The sequence below is a fragment of the Amblyomma maculatum genome, chromosome 4 (assembly GCF_055883805.1).
Source record: "Amblyomma maculatum isolate TAMU_Amacu chromosome 4, ASM5588380v1, whole genome shotgun sequence".
NCBI lineage: Eukaryota > Metazoa > Arthropoda > Arachnida > Ixodida > Ixodidae > Amblyomma > Amblyomma maculatum.
The window spans coordinates 166,958,395-166,972,388 of record NC_139347.1 but is presented as its reverse complement, the minus strand read 5'-3'; the positions used below and the strand labels follow the sequence as shown (position 1 = coordinate 166,972,388).

At 45.8% G+C, this 13,994-nt stretch overlaps 1 pseudogene; it reads left to right on the top strand.

Annotated features, from left to right (window-relative positions):
* The first annotated feature begins 12,599 nt into the window (after nucleotides 1–12,599).
* Nucleotides 12,600–13,698, top strand: LOC146193437 (uncharacterized; annotated as a pseudogene).
* The last annotated feature ends 296 nt before the right edge of the window (nucleotides 13,699–13,994 follow it).

The following is a 13,994-nucleotide window of genomic DNA, read 5'->3' as shown; positions in this document are numbered from 1 at the left end:
GTGTGTGTGTGTGTGTGTTTGTATGCGCTCATTACGGCTGCCTGACCAAGTTTATTCTGTACTGGACCGTCTACTAGCCCCGCGGCTATCGGTCCAAATATTCTTTATGTATTTCGTTTCCTACAAATAAAGATCACTTTGATTGATTGATTGATTGATATAGCATTTCACGTCCATTTCAATTCAATTTATTTCACTGAGTGATGTTTGTGTTACATGGATAAGAAATTATCTAGGCATTTTGCCTTTCTTAGACTTGTGACCATGCAGTGAGTACGATAATAAATGCAGCGGGACAAACTCAGAAGTACATGTTTTCAACAGAAAGTATAGAGCAGTTATATAAAAGAATAGGATGCAATGATTGAGGTGAAACATAGAATAACAATATAACATTTTACAGCAGAAAATAATACAGTAGATACTTATAGAATAAAGATAGTAAAACTAAAATGAACTCAGCACAAGATTTATTTATAATGGTGTGTCATACTGATCACACCGAAATAAATTGTTTAGCTTTGTGATATAATAATGTCTGGCTTTTAATTAAACTTTAATTCAAAACCAGAGTAGCGTACTGTAAGGTTGTGGTTTAGAATGTGTATGATCACATGAGCTAAATTGTAATCCTATATATCAAGGAACGGTATAATATTTATGCCACGGAATAGTGGAGCAGATCTGTGAAAGAGTTTTCTATGTGGTATAATATTAATGGCTCTTTTCAGTAATATGTGTATTTCATTTAGGTAGGTTGTGTAACTGAGCTCCAAGAATAAACACAGTAAGTGATTTGGCTGTGAAAAACCAATAGTAAAAAATTATTAGCCTGTGAAGTGAAAAGAAATTTCTTGCTTTTTAGTAAGACAAAGCAGGCACATTTCGTTTTACTAGCTACATTAGTTACTTGCAGATTAAGTTAAATGTTGAATTCTGATTTATACCTGGATATAGTCATTGATCGACTGACTTTATCAATACAGCTATTATTGATCCATAATTATAAGTACATGTGCGGTATATTATAAGGACTAGAAAAGTTATGTACTTACTTTTAAGAGCATATGTGTTAAATGTTTTTGTCGAAAACCATTCAGATACAGTATACAGGTTCCTATTTTCTTCACATTCCATCATAATCAAATCACAGCTAGAGAAGATAAGAGCAGTATTTTCAGCATACATAATCTAGACGCCGTACGTGACTCAAAGGATGCGGAACATCATTTATATATGAATAGCAGTGTCCCTTTACTGAGTCATGGGGCACAGCACACATAAGACAATTTAAGTTTCGCCTATTTTTACACATTGTTTGCGGTCAGAAAGATAATTGTCCAGAAATTGCTGAGATAGTCTTCTAAATCCATACCGCTGTAACTTTGATAGCAGCATGTTATGATTTATTATATCAAATGCTTTCCTAATGTTAATAAATATACCGATTGTGTATTCTTTATTATCTTAAGCTTTTGTGAAGAAGATGGACCCCTTCGCTGGACGCTGACGAAGAAGGCGTCGGTGGAATTGTTATTGCGCAGATCATCATGCTGGTGTGAATCCCCCTGCTTCCTTACAAATCTCGACACCGTCCTCGACGTGTAAATTAAACCTTCTCCTACATTTGGCGGAAGTGCAGTTTGATACCCCTGCCTCACGCTGGAGCGTAGCACCCACACGCTATCTGCAATTCGCATGGCCAAGACGAACACCCACAAAACGCCCCGATTACCTCCCCGGTCGTCTGCTCTGGCTCCTTAAGCCAGCGAGACCCTGCGCTCTTCAGTGGGACTGACAACACTGACTGTGACGACTCGCTTGCTTCATACAAGCGAGTGAGTGCGTACAATACGCGGGACGACGCCACAAAGTTAATGAACGTCATCTTTTGTTTGACCGGAGTTGGCAACCTGCGGTATTGTGACCATGAAGCCGACATCATCAATTGAAACTTGTTCAAGGCGTACTTTACCACCGTGTTTGGTACTCCTGCTGTACGCAAGCTCCGTGCCGAATGACGCCTGCACGATCGATCACAGCGACTAGGCGAAACATCTACCAGTTGCATTCAAGATGTGCTCCACCTGTGTAGTCGCGTAAACGCCCAGATGTCCGAGGCGCAAAAGAGCCCCTATGGCAAAAACCAGTGCCACTGGGTCCCAGCGCCCCAGCGCCATACCTGATTATGGGCTCAGTATGACGCTGGACATTGGGCGCACTAGGACGCGGCACACAGGCACACTCCTCACTGGTGGCACTGCTCGCACGGAGAAAAAAAAAGACCTAGGATAAAAATATAAAATTTAAAAGTAACGAAGTAGATAAAAAAGCTAAAAATATAAAAAGAGAAGACATCTAGCGTCCTTCGAACTCGCTACCTCTTAATCTGTAGCTCTTTACGGTAATCACTCGGCCACGCTGAGTTTTTTTTTTCTTTATTGCCGACTTTGACATTTGAATGTGAAATCATAAATACAGTGCATAAAACGCCTAAGCCAGGCTTCGGCAAACACGGATTAAAATTCTCTCAGCGACACCAAAACATCAAGCAAGGTAATCCATCCTGGTGGATAAGGGAGGGCTCGGTAACACTGTCTTAGTGAAACGACACTTTCAACAAAATGCTCGCGTACAGGACGCACGACAATATCAGCATGTTCAAATCGCATCCTCGTTTTCCATATTGAGTGCAGGCCCAGAAGAATAATCAAATCATATGGTATATCCTGTGATGTTTCTTTTTCTTTAAATTGCACACTAACACGCTACACGTTAAGACATGGCGTCATAGCAAAGACATCTTCGTACCCTGGACTACCAGATGTTTTTTATGCAAAAAACCTGAAACAATAGAGCATGTTTTTCTTGACTGCTGGGACCCAATATTTCACTGGGATGTTTTACAGCGCACGCTTAAGAAACAGTTACCACTCGATCCATATGGAATAAGGTTCTCGGCCACGCTGAGGAGTGGAAACCTTTGAAGCATTTGGGCATTTTATGGCATGACCGCATTTATAAGGGGTGTTCATGTTTCGCAGTCTACAGGCGATTGGTGCCGCTCTAAAAATTACAACTTCTTGATCATTGGAGCTTGCTGCCTGCTCTCACGACTTGCAACTAATGTTCTGGATGCCTATGCGCGCTATTTTGTGCACTAGAGTCATTTTAACATGTGCAGTTTGTCATCGCTGGCTAATTTATCTACGCCGGCTCTTCGGTGGTGCTCTGCTACCGTGGGCGTAATTTTCGCTGAACACGGAGCTTTAGTACAAACCTTCAACGAAAAAAGTGCGACCGAGCTTCAATATCGGCAAGCGCAGCACCGACGACCCTATTTTGCGTGTAACTAAACCTTACTTGTATGTAAACATTTCGAGAAGCGTTGCGATGACCGAGGGCTCGGCTGCTTTATACGCAGAGCAAGAAGGATCGCAAAAGCTTGAGAAACACACAAAATATTATGCATTATAAGCGCTGTATGTTGTTTTTTCTCTCATGGACCTTCGCTCGGTATACTACTATCTGCCTTGTTTTATTTTTTCTTCCTGCTGTTTATACTGGGCTATGGTGCAGTCTCCGCTCGCTAAAGCGCAGGCGCTGTTTGGAGCCTGCGATTGAGCCCACATTGAACATTTTGGCAGTAATCATTGTGATAGAGTTCCCTCAAGATCAGCGGTGAAGTTTGATATGCATTGATATGCATCAGTTTTAGTTGTATGACATAGTGAGTCATGAGATATTAGAGGTGCGGCGATCGTGGTCTCTAAACGCTAGAAGCGACCTATCGAAACATGGAAACTTTAGAAAAAGATACTGACTTTGTTTTCTTACAGGTGTGTAATGGCTTCGCAGCAAAAAGTGCTTACCTGAACCAGAGTTTTCCTATGCGCCCCGATGGTCGATTGCGAGTACGCTGTTGCCATGTTGGCCCCTGAGGGATGCTAACAGGTCGACGCCGCGGGTCGCACTGGCTATACTAGGAACAGTGCTGCCCTAGCGCACATACAGCGCTTCTCCCACTGCATCGCGTATGCTAGCAACACACTCAGCGTCAAAATGCTAATCCCAGTGTTTTTCTACCATCGTAGCAGTGCGACCGGTGTCTTCCCGTTACTTCTCCAGTGATTATCGCACACCACCAGCGTGACAAGCAGACCCAGTGCAAAACCAGCGTGAAAATCGTAGTGGTTTCGCAATGGAAGACGCTGGTTTTTGCAAAAGGGAAAGCACATCCTGAAGGGCATCGAATATGACTACTTTCAAATGTTAACATGCCGGGGTTGAATTATTGTTGCTCATGTTGTCGGCCTTTGCCAGAGCTACGATGACTTGCTCAAGCAGCGCCCCTCCCTCGACAGCCTTTCACGCCTGTGGAATTACTTTCTGACCTCTCCTCTACACCTGAGACCTTCGCTGCTGCAGCAGCTCAAAGACTTCATCCGGGAGGACGTTGCTCGCCAAATATCTCTACTGCACATACACTGCAAGCTGTTCCGAAATTTGGCGCCCCTTCCACAGGTCATCGCCAACCGCGTGACGGAGGCCCTTCCCTCTGTCCCTCCGCCAGCGCCCATGCCTCAGACCTCACCAGCTGTTGAGCCCCTTCGCGTACGCAGACGTCCCTGTCGCTGCACCAATGGCATGCGCCGCCGCTCCGGTCGCGCCACTGATGTACGCTGTCGTTTTCGTAATCAATGAATGCTATCCATAGACCTGGCTATATTCTACAGTGGCTAAGCCGGTTAGGTTGGACGTAGTGCTGCGTGCTCGCGCGACCCCCGTAGCGGCTGGCACATGCCTCGCGCCAGTGTGTGCCTGGAATAAATATGTCCTGTTGCATCTCAAAATGGTGTCCGAAAAAGTGCGATTCCCATAATAAGTTCCGCCGAGGCTGTTTCCTCTCGGATCTGGTGGCACACGTTACAGTAGTGTCTACAGCCTAGAATACGCTGTCGGAACATAGCGTCTTTCGTCGTACAACCCCCCGAGGCCTTCTGCTACACGACGCCTGCCAACTGTCCGAATTGGACAAAGCGTTTCGAGCGCTTTTACACGAGTTTCGGTCTCTTCTACAAGCCAGGGTTACATAAAGTAGACACGCTGCTCTACTTGATGGGTGAATAGGCTGAAGACGGCTTCGGCACCTTCCAACTCGCCGGTGAGAACCCCTAGAACTTAGAACTTGTCATGAAGCAGTTCGAAAGCTATTTCATACTGCGGCGCAACGTCATCTATGAACTATAGTGGTTCAGCACGAGGATCGAACACGACGGCGAGTCAGTGGAAGATTTCGTGACTGCACTCACACTCTTTTCTATCATTGTGATTACGGTACCCTCCGAAAGGAACTGGTTCGAGACAGATCGGTCTTCGGTATTCAAGGCCAGAAATTGTTAGCGAGACCACAATTTGACGCTGATCTTACTCTACAAAATGCGTCTGAGTCCATCAGGCAGGTTGAAAGGGTACGTCAGCAACAAGCGGAGCTTCATCCTGAAACGCTGACTATCTACCAAGTTGTTTCAGTCAGACAGCACATTAAGCATACCACAAGCGTCACTAACATCAACGATGGCCGTGAGCACTTTGAACCAAAACAACATTCGCGTACAGCTGACGAGGGTCCGACTTTGTGCCGTTAGTGTGGAAAGGACAACACCCGCGTTCAGTATGCCCAGAGTGGTCAAAGGTATGCAAGTGCTGCCTCAAGAAGGCCCACTATGCGTCTGTCTGCATGTCGCGCCGGGTGCACACCATTGAAACATCAAAGCACGACATCGAATGTACATTTCTCGAAACCTTCTCGTCCTTCCATAGGTCGACATGGAAGACAGCAATCCTCGTGCAAGGCTAACCTATCAAATGCAAGATTGACACAGGCGCCGACGAATCTGTCCTTCCACCTACGACTTTAAGCATGCTCTACGGTCTTGGTGGGACACATCTCGCAGCTAAAGGCGTATCGCGTCTTCAACTGATCTATCGTGGACGTGAATGGCTCCAACACCTCGACGTGCTTTAAGATTTCCACGCTCCTTTACTCGGCAAGCCCGCCATCAAAATCTTGCAGATACTAACCTTCGTCAGCGTCATCGCAAAGGTGAGCCCAAGAGACGAATTTCCATCTTTGTTTCAAGGCCTTGGCGAGTTAGCAAGAGAGCACCACATTGGCCTGCGCGAGGGTGCGGATCAATTTGTTTTGACCTCCTCTTGTCACATACTAATCCTCTCTATCAGAAAGCAAGGCTTAAAATGCAGCGCATTGAAAATTTTGATGTCATTTCACATGTTGATGAGCTGGCTGAATGTTGTACACCTATGATTGTAGTCCAAAAACCAAGCGGCTACGTTTTAATCTCCGTGGACTTACTGAACTCAACCGCTACATTCTGACAGGGTGACATTCCATTCTGTCTGTCGAGCATACACTCGGTATGCTTCACGGAGCAAAGGTGTTTTCGAAGCTCGATACCAATTCAGGGTTCTGGTAGATACCACTCAGTGAATACAGAAAGAAGCTGACTACCTTCATCAGGTCACACGGGAGGTTTTCTTTTAACAAACTTCCATTTGGCATCGCGTTCGCTCCCGAGCACTTTCGCCAGCAGATGTCGAAAATTCTAGAAGGTGTCAACACAGTTGCGTGCCATAGGTACAATATTCTTATCTGGGCAACAAGACGAGGCTCTTCCAACCGTTCTTCAATGCCTGAGGCAAGTGTGACGTTAAACGAGAACTGCCTGTTTGACCACGACCAGATCAAATTCTAAGGTTACAGGATTGACCAACACGGAATCAAACCCGACGCAAAAAAGTTCAAGCCGTTTTGAAAATGACCAGTCCGACTAATAGAAGCGAATTGCAAGGGACTCTTTGGGTGCAAAACGAGAAAGATATATAGCCATTCAAACTTGAATGGCTATATATCTTTCTCGTTTTGCACCCAAACTTGCGGATATGCTACAGCCGCTTACTTGGTTGCTGTAAAAACGCAGGAATTCGATTGAGACCTTTCTCAACAGCGAGCATTCGACTAATGAAAAAAGTTACTTTCATGTCACCCAGTGCTAGGGGTGTACGATCCTGCTGAGGAGACCATGGCCAGTGCTAACTTTCCTTCCTTTCTACTGGGGGCAGTGATTCGACAAAAAACATACCAGTGGGAATTACGTTATCAGTTTATCGCCTATACCTCCCGGCTTCTATCACACACGGAGAAAAGCTATGCGCAAATAGAGAAAGATGCTCTTGCCTTTGTTTGGTCTTGAGAAAAAATCAGTAATTATCTTGTCGACAAGCTGTTCATAACCACAACAGACCACAAGCCATTGATATTCATATTTACCTCGAAACATCTTGACGATCTTTTTTTTTTAAATCCGGTGGAGAATTGCGCGGCACCGGGATTTGAACCCCGGTCCTCTTGCATGCGAGGCGGATGTTCTCCCGCTATGCCACCGCTGCACCTCGCTAATAGAATCAGGACAACCTTAGACTGCAATCAAGCAAAGGATCAAGCAGGTTTTCGGAAACGGTACTGCAATATTGATCATATCCATACCATCAATCAGGTGATAGAAAAATACTCGGAATATAATCAGCCTTTATACATAGCATTCATTGATTACGAAAAGCATTTGACTCAGTTGAAACATCGGCGGTGATTCAGGCATTGCGAAATCAGGGGGTAGACGAGCCATACGTAAAAGTGCTGGAAGATATATATAGTGGCTGCACAGCAACCATAGTTCTGCGTAAAGAAAGTAACAAAATTCCATAAAGAAAGGTGTTAGGCAAGGAGACACAATCTCCCCAGTACTATTCACAGCCTGCTTAGAGGAGGTATATTCAGACTTGGAATGGGAGCATTTAGGGATACGGGTAGATGGAGAATACCTCAGTAATCTGCGATTTGCTGATGACATTGCTTTGCTAAGCAACTCAGGGGATGAACTGCAAATGATTGATGACCTAGACAGGAAAAGTAGAACGGTAGGCTTAAAAATCAATATGCAGAAGATTAAGGTAATGTTCAACAGCCTCGGGAAGGAACAGCAGTTTACATTAGGTAGCGAAGTACTAGAAGTAGTAGGCGAATATGTCTACTTAGGACAGGTAGTAACCGCATATCCGGACCATGAAAAGGAAATAACAAGAAGAATAAAATTGGGATGGAGCGCATTTGGCAAGCACTCACAGATTAAGACCAGCAGCTTGCCGGTATCGCTAAAGAGGAAAGTATATAACAGTTGCATCTTACCTGTACTCACCTATGGGGCTGAAACGTGGAGGCTAACCAAGAGAGTTCTACTTAAGTTGACAACCCAGAGGGCTATGGAACGAAAAATGGTAGGGGTAACATTAAGAGATAGGAAGCGTGCAGAGTGGGTCAGAGAAATAACTCAGGTTACCGACATTGTAGTGGAAATTAAGAAGAATTGGGCATGGACGGGACATGTAGTGCGAAGAGAGGATAACCGATGGTCGCTTAGGGTAACAAACTGGATTCCAAGAGAAGGAAAGCGTAGCAGGGGGCGGCAGAAAGTTAGGTGTGTGGATGAGGTTAAGAAGTTCGCGGTGGTCACTTGGATTCAGCTAGCACAGAACCGGGTTAAGTGAAGAAATATGGGAGAGGCCTTCGCCCTGCAGTGAGTATAGTCAGGCTGATGATGATGATGACGATAATCTTGATGATCTTACACCATGGCTGCGAAGACTTAAAATACAAATGATGTGGCACCAGTACAAAGTGGTATATCTCCCTAGGAAAGTGCTCGCAGCCGACACGCTTTGCAGAGCACCTCTGCAAGACACTGGCGACTTAGAGCTAGAGAGCGACGTCAAAACATTTGTTCGCTGCGTGAGGACAAACCTCCCCATTAAGTAGCACTGCCTTGAGTGGCTTAAAGAAGGCCACAAAGAAGGATCGTTATTGCTTATATCGTCCAGAACTGTACGAGAAAGTCTGGAATTTCCGACTAAATTTACTTCTTGACGTATCGCCAACAGAGATAGCATTACTGAGTGCAGTAGAAATACGCTGTAGAATTGTTAGAGAGGACACCGGTAAACTGTCTAAGGAGACGAACCATTTGCTTAAAATCCTCCAACCCAACAGATTCGATAGAAGTGGCAGAGATATCAAAGCTAATAGGCGTAAGGGGGCCGACATAAGGAAGTATATTATGGGGAAAATTGTGCGTGCTCTAAAGAACGGTCGTAGCCTTAAAGTGATAAAGGGGAAATTAGGCAGAGGCAAAAATCATATGTATGCACTAATGGACAAGGCGGGTAATGTCTTCCCTAACATGGACAAGATAATCAAGGTAGCTGGAGTTCTACACGGACATCTACAGTAACCATAGTAGTCAGGACAAGAATGAAATTGGCTGTTAAAAAGAGCAATCAGACATACCGCCAGTAACGAAGGACAATGCTAAGATAGCCGTAGGAGCTATGAACAGGGGAAGACCAGCTGGGAATGATCAGGTAACTACAGATGTGTTGAAAGACGGAGGGAATATCGTGCTAGAAAATCTTGGCACCCTATACATGCAATACGTGATGACATTGAATGTACCGGAATCATGGAAGTACGCTAAAAGTATCCTAATCCATAAGAAAGGGGGCGCTAAGGGCTTCAAAAATTGAAGACCAATCAGCTTACAATACAAGTTACATAAAAGGTATTTACCAGGACAGCCTTAGACTTTAAGAAACCAGAGAATCAAGCAGGATTTCGGAAAGGGTAATCTACCGCCGAACATATCTACACTATAAACCAGGTAATAGAAAAGAGCTGGGAATATAACAAGCACCTATACATAGCATCCATTGACTAGAGAAAGCTTGATTCGGTCAAAACCTCAGCGGTCATGCAGACATTGCGAGATCAGAGTGTAGGTGAGCCATATGTGAACATGCTGGAAGGCATCTATAATGGCTGCACAGCAAGCCTAGTTCTGCATAAAGAAAGTGATAAAATTTCAATTAAGAAAGGCGTTAGTCAAGGAGACACGATAACCTCAGCACTATTACCAGCTTGCCTAGAGAGTGTATTTAAATGCAAGGAATGCGAGGCGTTGGGCATCAAGGTCCGTGGAGAATATCTCAGTAATCTGCGATTCTCTGATGACATTGTCTTGTTAAGAAACTCAGGGGACCAGCTGAATCTAATGATAATTGATCTACACAGTAGGAGCAGAACGATAGGCCTAAAGATTAATAGGCAGAAGACTAAGGTAATACTAAACAGCCTGGGAAACGAACAGCAGTTTAGAATAGGTAGCGAAGCATTGGAAGTGGTAGGCGAATATGTTTACTAAGGACAGGTAGTGACCACAGATCCATGTCATGGAAGGGAAAAAACTAGGAGTATAAGATTGAGAGGGAGCGCATTTAGAAAGTAATGAAACATCATTGCGAGCAGTTTGCCGGTATCACTGAACAGGAAAGTGTCTTACAGTTTAATCCTACCAGTACTGAACTTTACGGCTGCAACATTTGGTTAACGAAAAGGGTGCTACTTAAACTGAGGACGGCGCAAAGGGCCATGGAATGAAAAATGGTACGCGTAACGTTAGCAGATAGGAAGCATGCAGAGCGGGTCAGAGAAATAACTCGTTTTACTGACATTCTAGACAAAATTAATAAGATATGGGCGTGGCCAGGACATGTATTTTGAAGAGAGAACAACCGATGGTCTCTAAGAGTAAGCCATTAGATTCTAAGGCAAATTTGGTGTCGCAGCGGGCAGCAGAAAAATTAAGTGGGTGGATGAGATCAAGAAATTCGCAAGGGTTAATTGGAATCAGCTAGCACAGGACCGGCCTAATGGGAGGAAAAAGAGGCCTTAGCCCTGCAGTGGGTATAATCTGATGGAAGAAGATGATGGGGACATGTGTCCTCAACAGCTTACTGTAGAAGAAGATCTGTTACTCTACAAAGCTCGATTGTTTGTCCAACTCACATGCAAGAAAGAAATTTTGCACCTTTTGCACGCAGGTCATTTTGGCATCGCTAAGACGCAGGCCCGCGCTAAGCACTCCGTTTGGCTGCGGCCTAATTTGGCCAAAGGCATCAAAACGACCATAAAACATCGCCAAGAATGCGTTAAGACGTCTAGGAACCTGAACATGCCTCTTAAAAGAACAGTTTCTAACAAGGCCATGGAAGAGAGTTGCAGTGAGCCTCTGCTCCATCAGGAGCGCCCGGTGGTTAATCGTAACAGATTATTACTCTATGCCCTTCTATTGAAAGTGTCATTGGTTACAGCTCTCAACCACTGTAAACATTTTGCGGCCGAAACGGTATTCCAGAGGTGGTGCTCTCCGACAACGGTCCTCAGTTCTCGTCATGTGATTTCACCAAGCGTTCCCAGTAATACGGGCTCAGACACCTAACATGAAGCCCACACTACCCTCAGAGCAACGGATTCACAGATTTTTTGGTGAAAATCATCAAAACTTCAATGAAAAAGACCCAAGACCCATAATTGACCCTCTTATCCTACAAGTCTACCCCGCTGCAAAATAGCTGCAGCCCAACCGAACTATTTATGGGGAGGTGATGAGGACAAACCTTCTCTAATCACCGGAAGGGTTGTTCTCCGTTTGCCAAACGTCATTAAACTTCAAAATTTCGAAACCCAATACAGCTAACAGCACTGAAGAAATTATAATAGGCAATATGGTGTACGGCAACTTCAAACCCTCTTGGAAAGTGATGAGGTCTAGGGTACAGACTTAAAGCAAAAAGAGGACGTGGTGGAGACCGCAAAAGAGCACAGGTATATGTGATTAAAACCGGAAATGGCACTGTATGGTGAAACTGAACCCATCTGACCATTTTCTCAAGTCTGTGGAACAGAGAAAGACAACCAAGATTTCATGTACTAAACATCTCTCTATGACAACACACAAACTCTGAACATGGCACATTTAAGTATATCAAGCAATTTCTCTCGGATCGACAATCTTTCATCCCAGTACAAGACGAAGAACACGGCCCATATAAATTGGGAACGAGAGGAACCCCACAGGGCGCGGTCCTCTCGCCATTACTTTTCAATCTGGCCGTGATGAAACTCCCGGCTCAGCTGGTGAAGGTCGAAGGCATCTCAGCACGCGCTGTACGCCGACGACATAACCATCTATGCCAAACACGGATCAGTTAGAGACATTGAGGCCAACCTGCAGCAAGCGGTGGAGATCGTGGACGCTTACGCCCGCCGCTGCGGCCTTCAATGCTCACCGTCCAAATACGAATTTGTGCACATTCGCTGTCGCATAAGTGCACTACCAAAAGGGAACTATCCCTGGCCAGTGGCCCAATACCCGAACATGATGAGATTAGAGTACTTGGTCTCCTTAACCATAAACATCGATGGGCTGATAAAACACTAGCAAAACTGCCCAAGGTGGGGGACCAGGTGAGCCGGATGGTCCGCCGGGTTTCCAACAAACGCGAAGGGTTACGGTGCACAGAGGCTTTGCGGCTGGCGCATGCATTCGTGACCATTCGAGTCCTCTACTCGACTCCTTACCTCCACCTGGACAGGTATCAAGAACGCCCTCGAAGTGATTCGCAGAAAGATGTACAAGCGTGCCCTCGATCTCCCGATCAACACAAACAACCAGCGTCTCATGGGCCTGGGGATGGTTAACATATTCGTAGAGCTCCGGGAGGCGCACTTGACAAATCAATACACTAGGCTTTCAAAAAAGCCGTCGGGACGCCGCCTATTAGCCCGACTACACATCCACCAATCAACACTTACGGAAGAGTGCGTACGCATTCCTGAAATCTGGAGACGCGCCCTGCACGTACGCCCTCTTCCGGCCAACATAACACGTGACGACCACAGTGGCAGGCGCCTTGCGCGGGCGGAGGCACTCGCCCGTCAGTATGGGAACAAACACAGAATCTTCTACGTGGAAACCTCCGGCCCACACCATGGGGGGTGGTACACAGCCGGAGTCGTCCATCAAAAAATCACGGTGAATGGCCTTACGTTCCGAGCTCAAGACATAACACATGCGGAAGAAGTTGCCATCGCGTTACCCACCGCAGACCAGGACTCGCCAGCCATCGTCACCGACTCGAGAGAGGCCTGTAGAAGTATAAACAGGGGTACGTTCCTCTCTTTGAGCACCGAATCCTTCAAAACAGTGACTACCTCGGGGCCTCCGCGTCTCGAACGATTTCATGGGCTCCAGCTCACATGGACCTCGAAGGCAATGAAACGCAGACGCCTCCGCCCGCGCGCTCGCTCTCCGGGCAGCGCCTTCAGACCCTTTTGATACGAATCCTGAAACCAATCCGGCCCTCACTTTTCGAAAAATTACAGAATTATTTCAATTTGACCATGTAATTTAACCTAAGCCTTTTAAGGGTCTTACAAACGTGGAGGAACGCACACTCATCCGTCTTTGCACCAAAACGCTGCTGTGCCCGGACGTTTTACAACAGTTTGCTCCAACCTGAACAGGCAAATGCCCGAACTGTGCGGAGAAGTCTTCGGACATTTTCAACATGGGATGGACATGCTAGTCAACCTCGAACCTCGCCCCCTAAGCCAACCCCACCCGGGCAGACTGGGAGGCAGCCCTGTTCGGCTGCTCCGACCTGACAAGCCAGAAGGCCTTGGTCTACCGAGCCCGAGCCGCGGCGGTCGCCAATGGGCTCCTGTAATGAGAAGCCCACCTACTAAATGCAAGAGGTTACCCCGGCTGCTTTAAGCTTCCTTCCTGAAATAAAATTTGGCGTTTGTGAAAATAGCGTTTGGCGTCGTGTGCCGTCCACTAAGCGCACGGTCAAGAGTTATCTTTTCCCTTGATGACACGTTGGCTTCGCTTCTAGATGAACGTATTTTGTTAGCAGGTGATTTCAATTTCGAAACTGAACTAAGGCGACAGCATGCATTCAGACTGAACTTCTTCCGCATTTTTTATATGATTAGCAAATATTGGTTTGACCAATAGGCACCC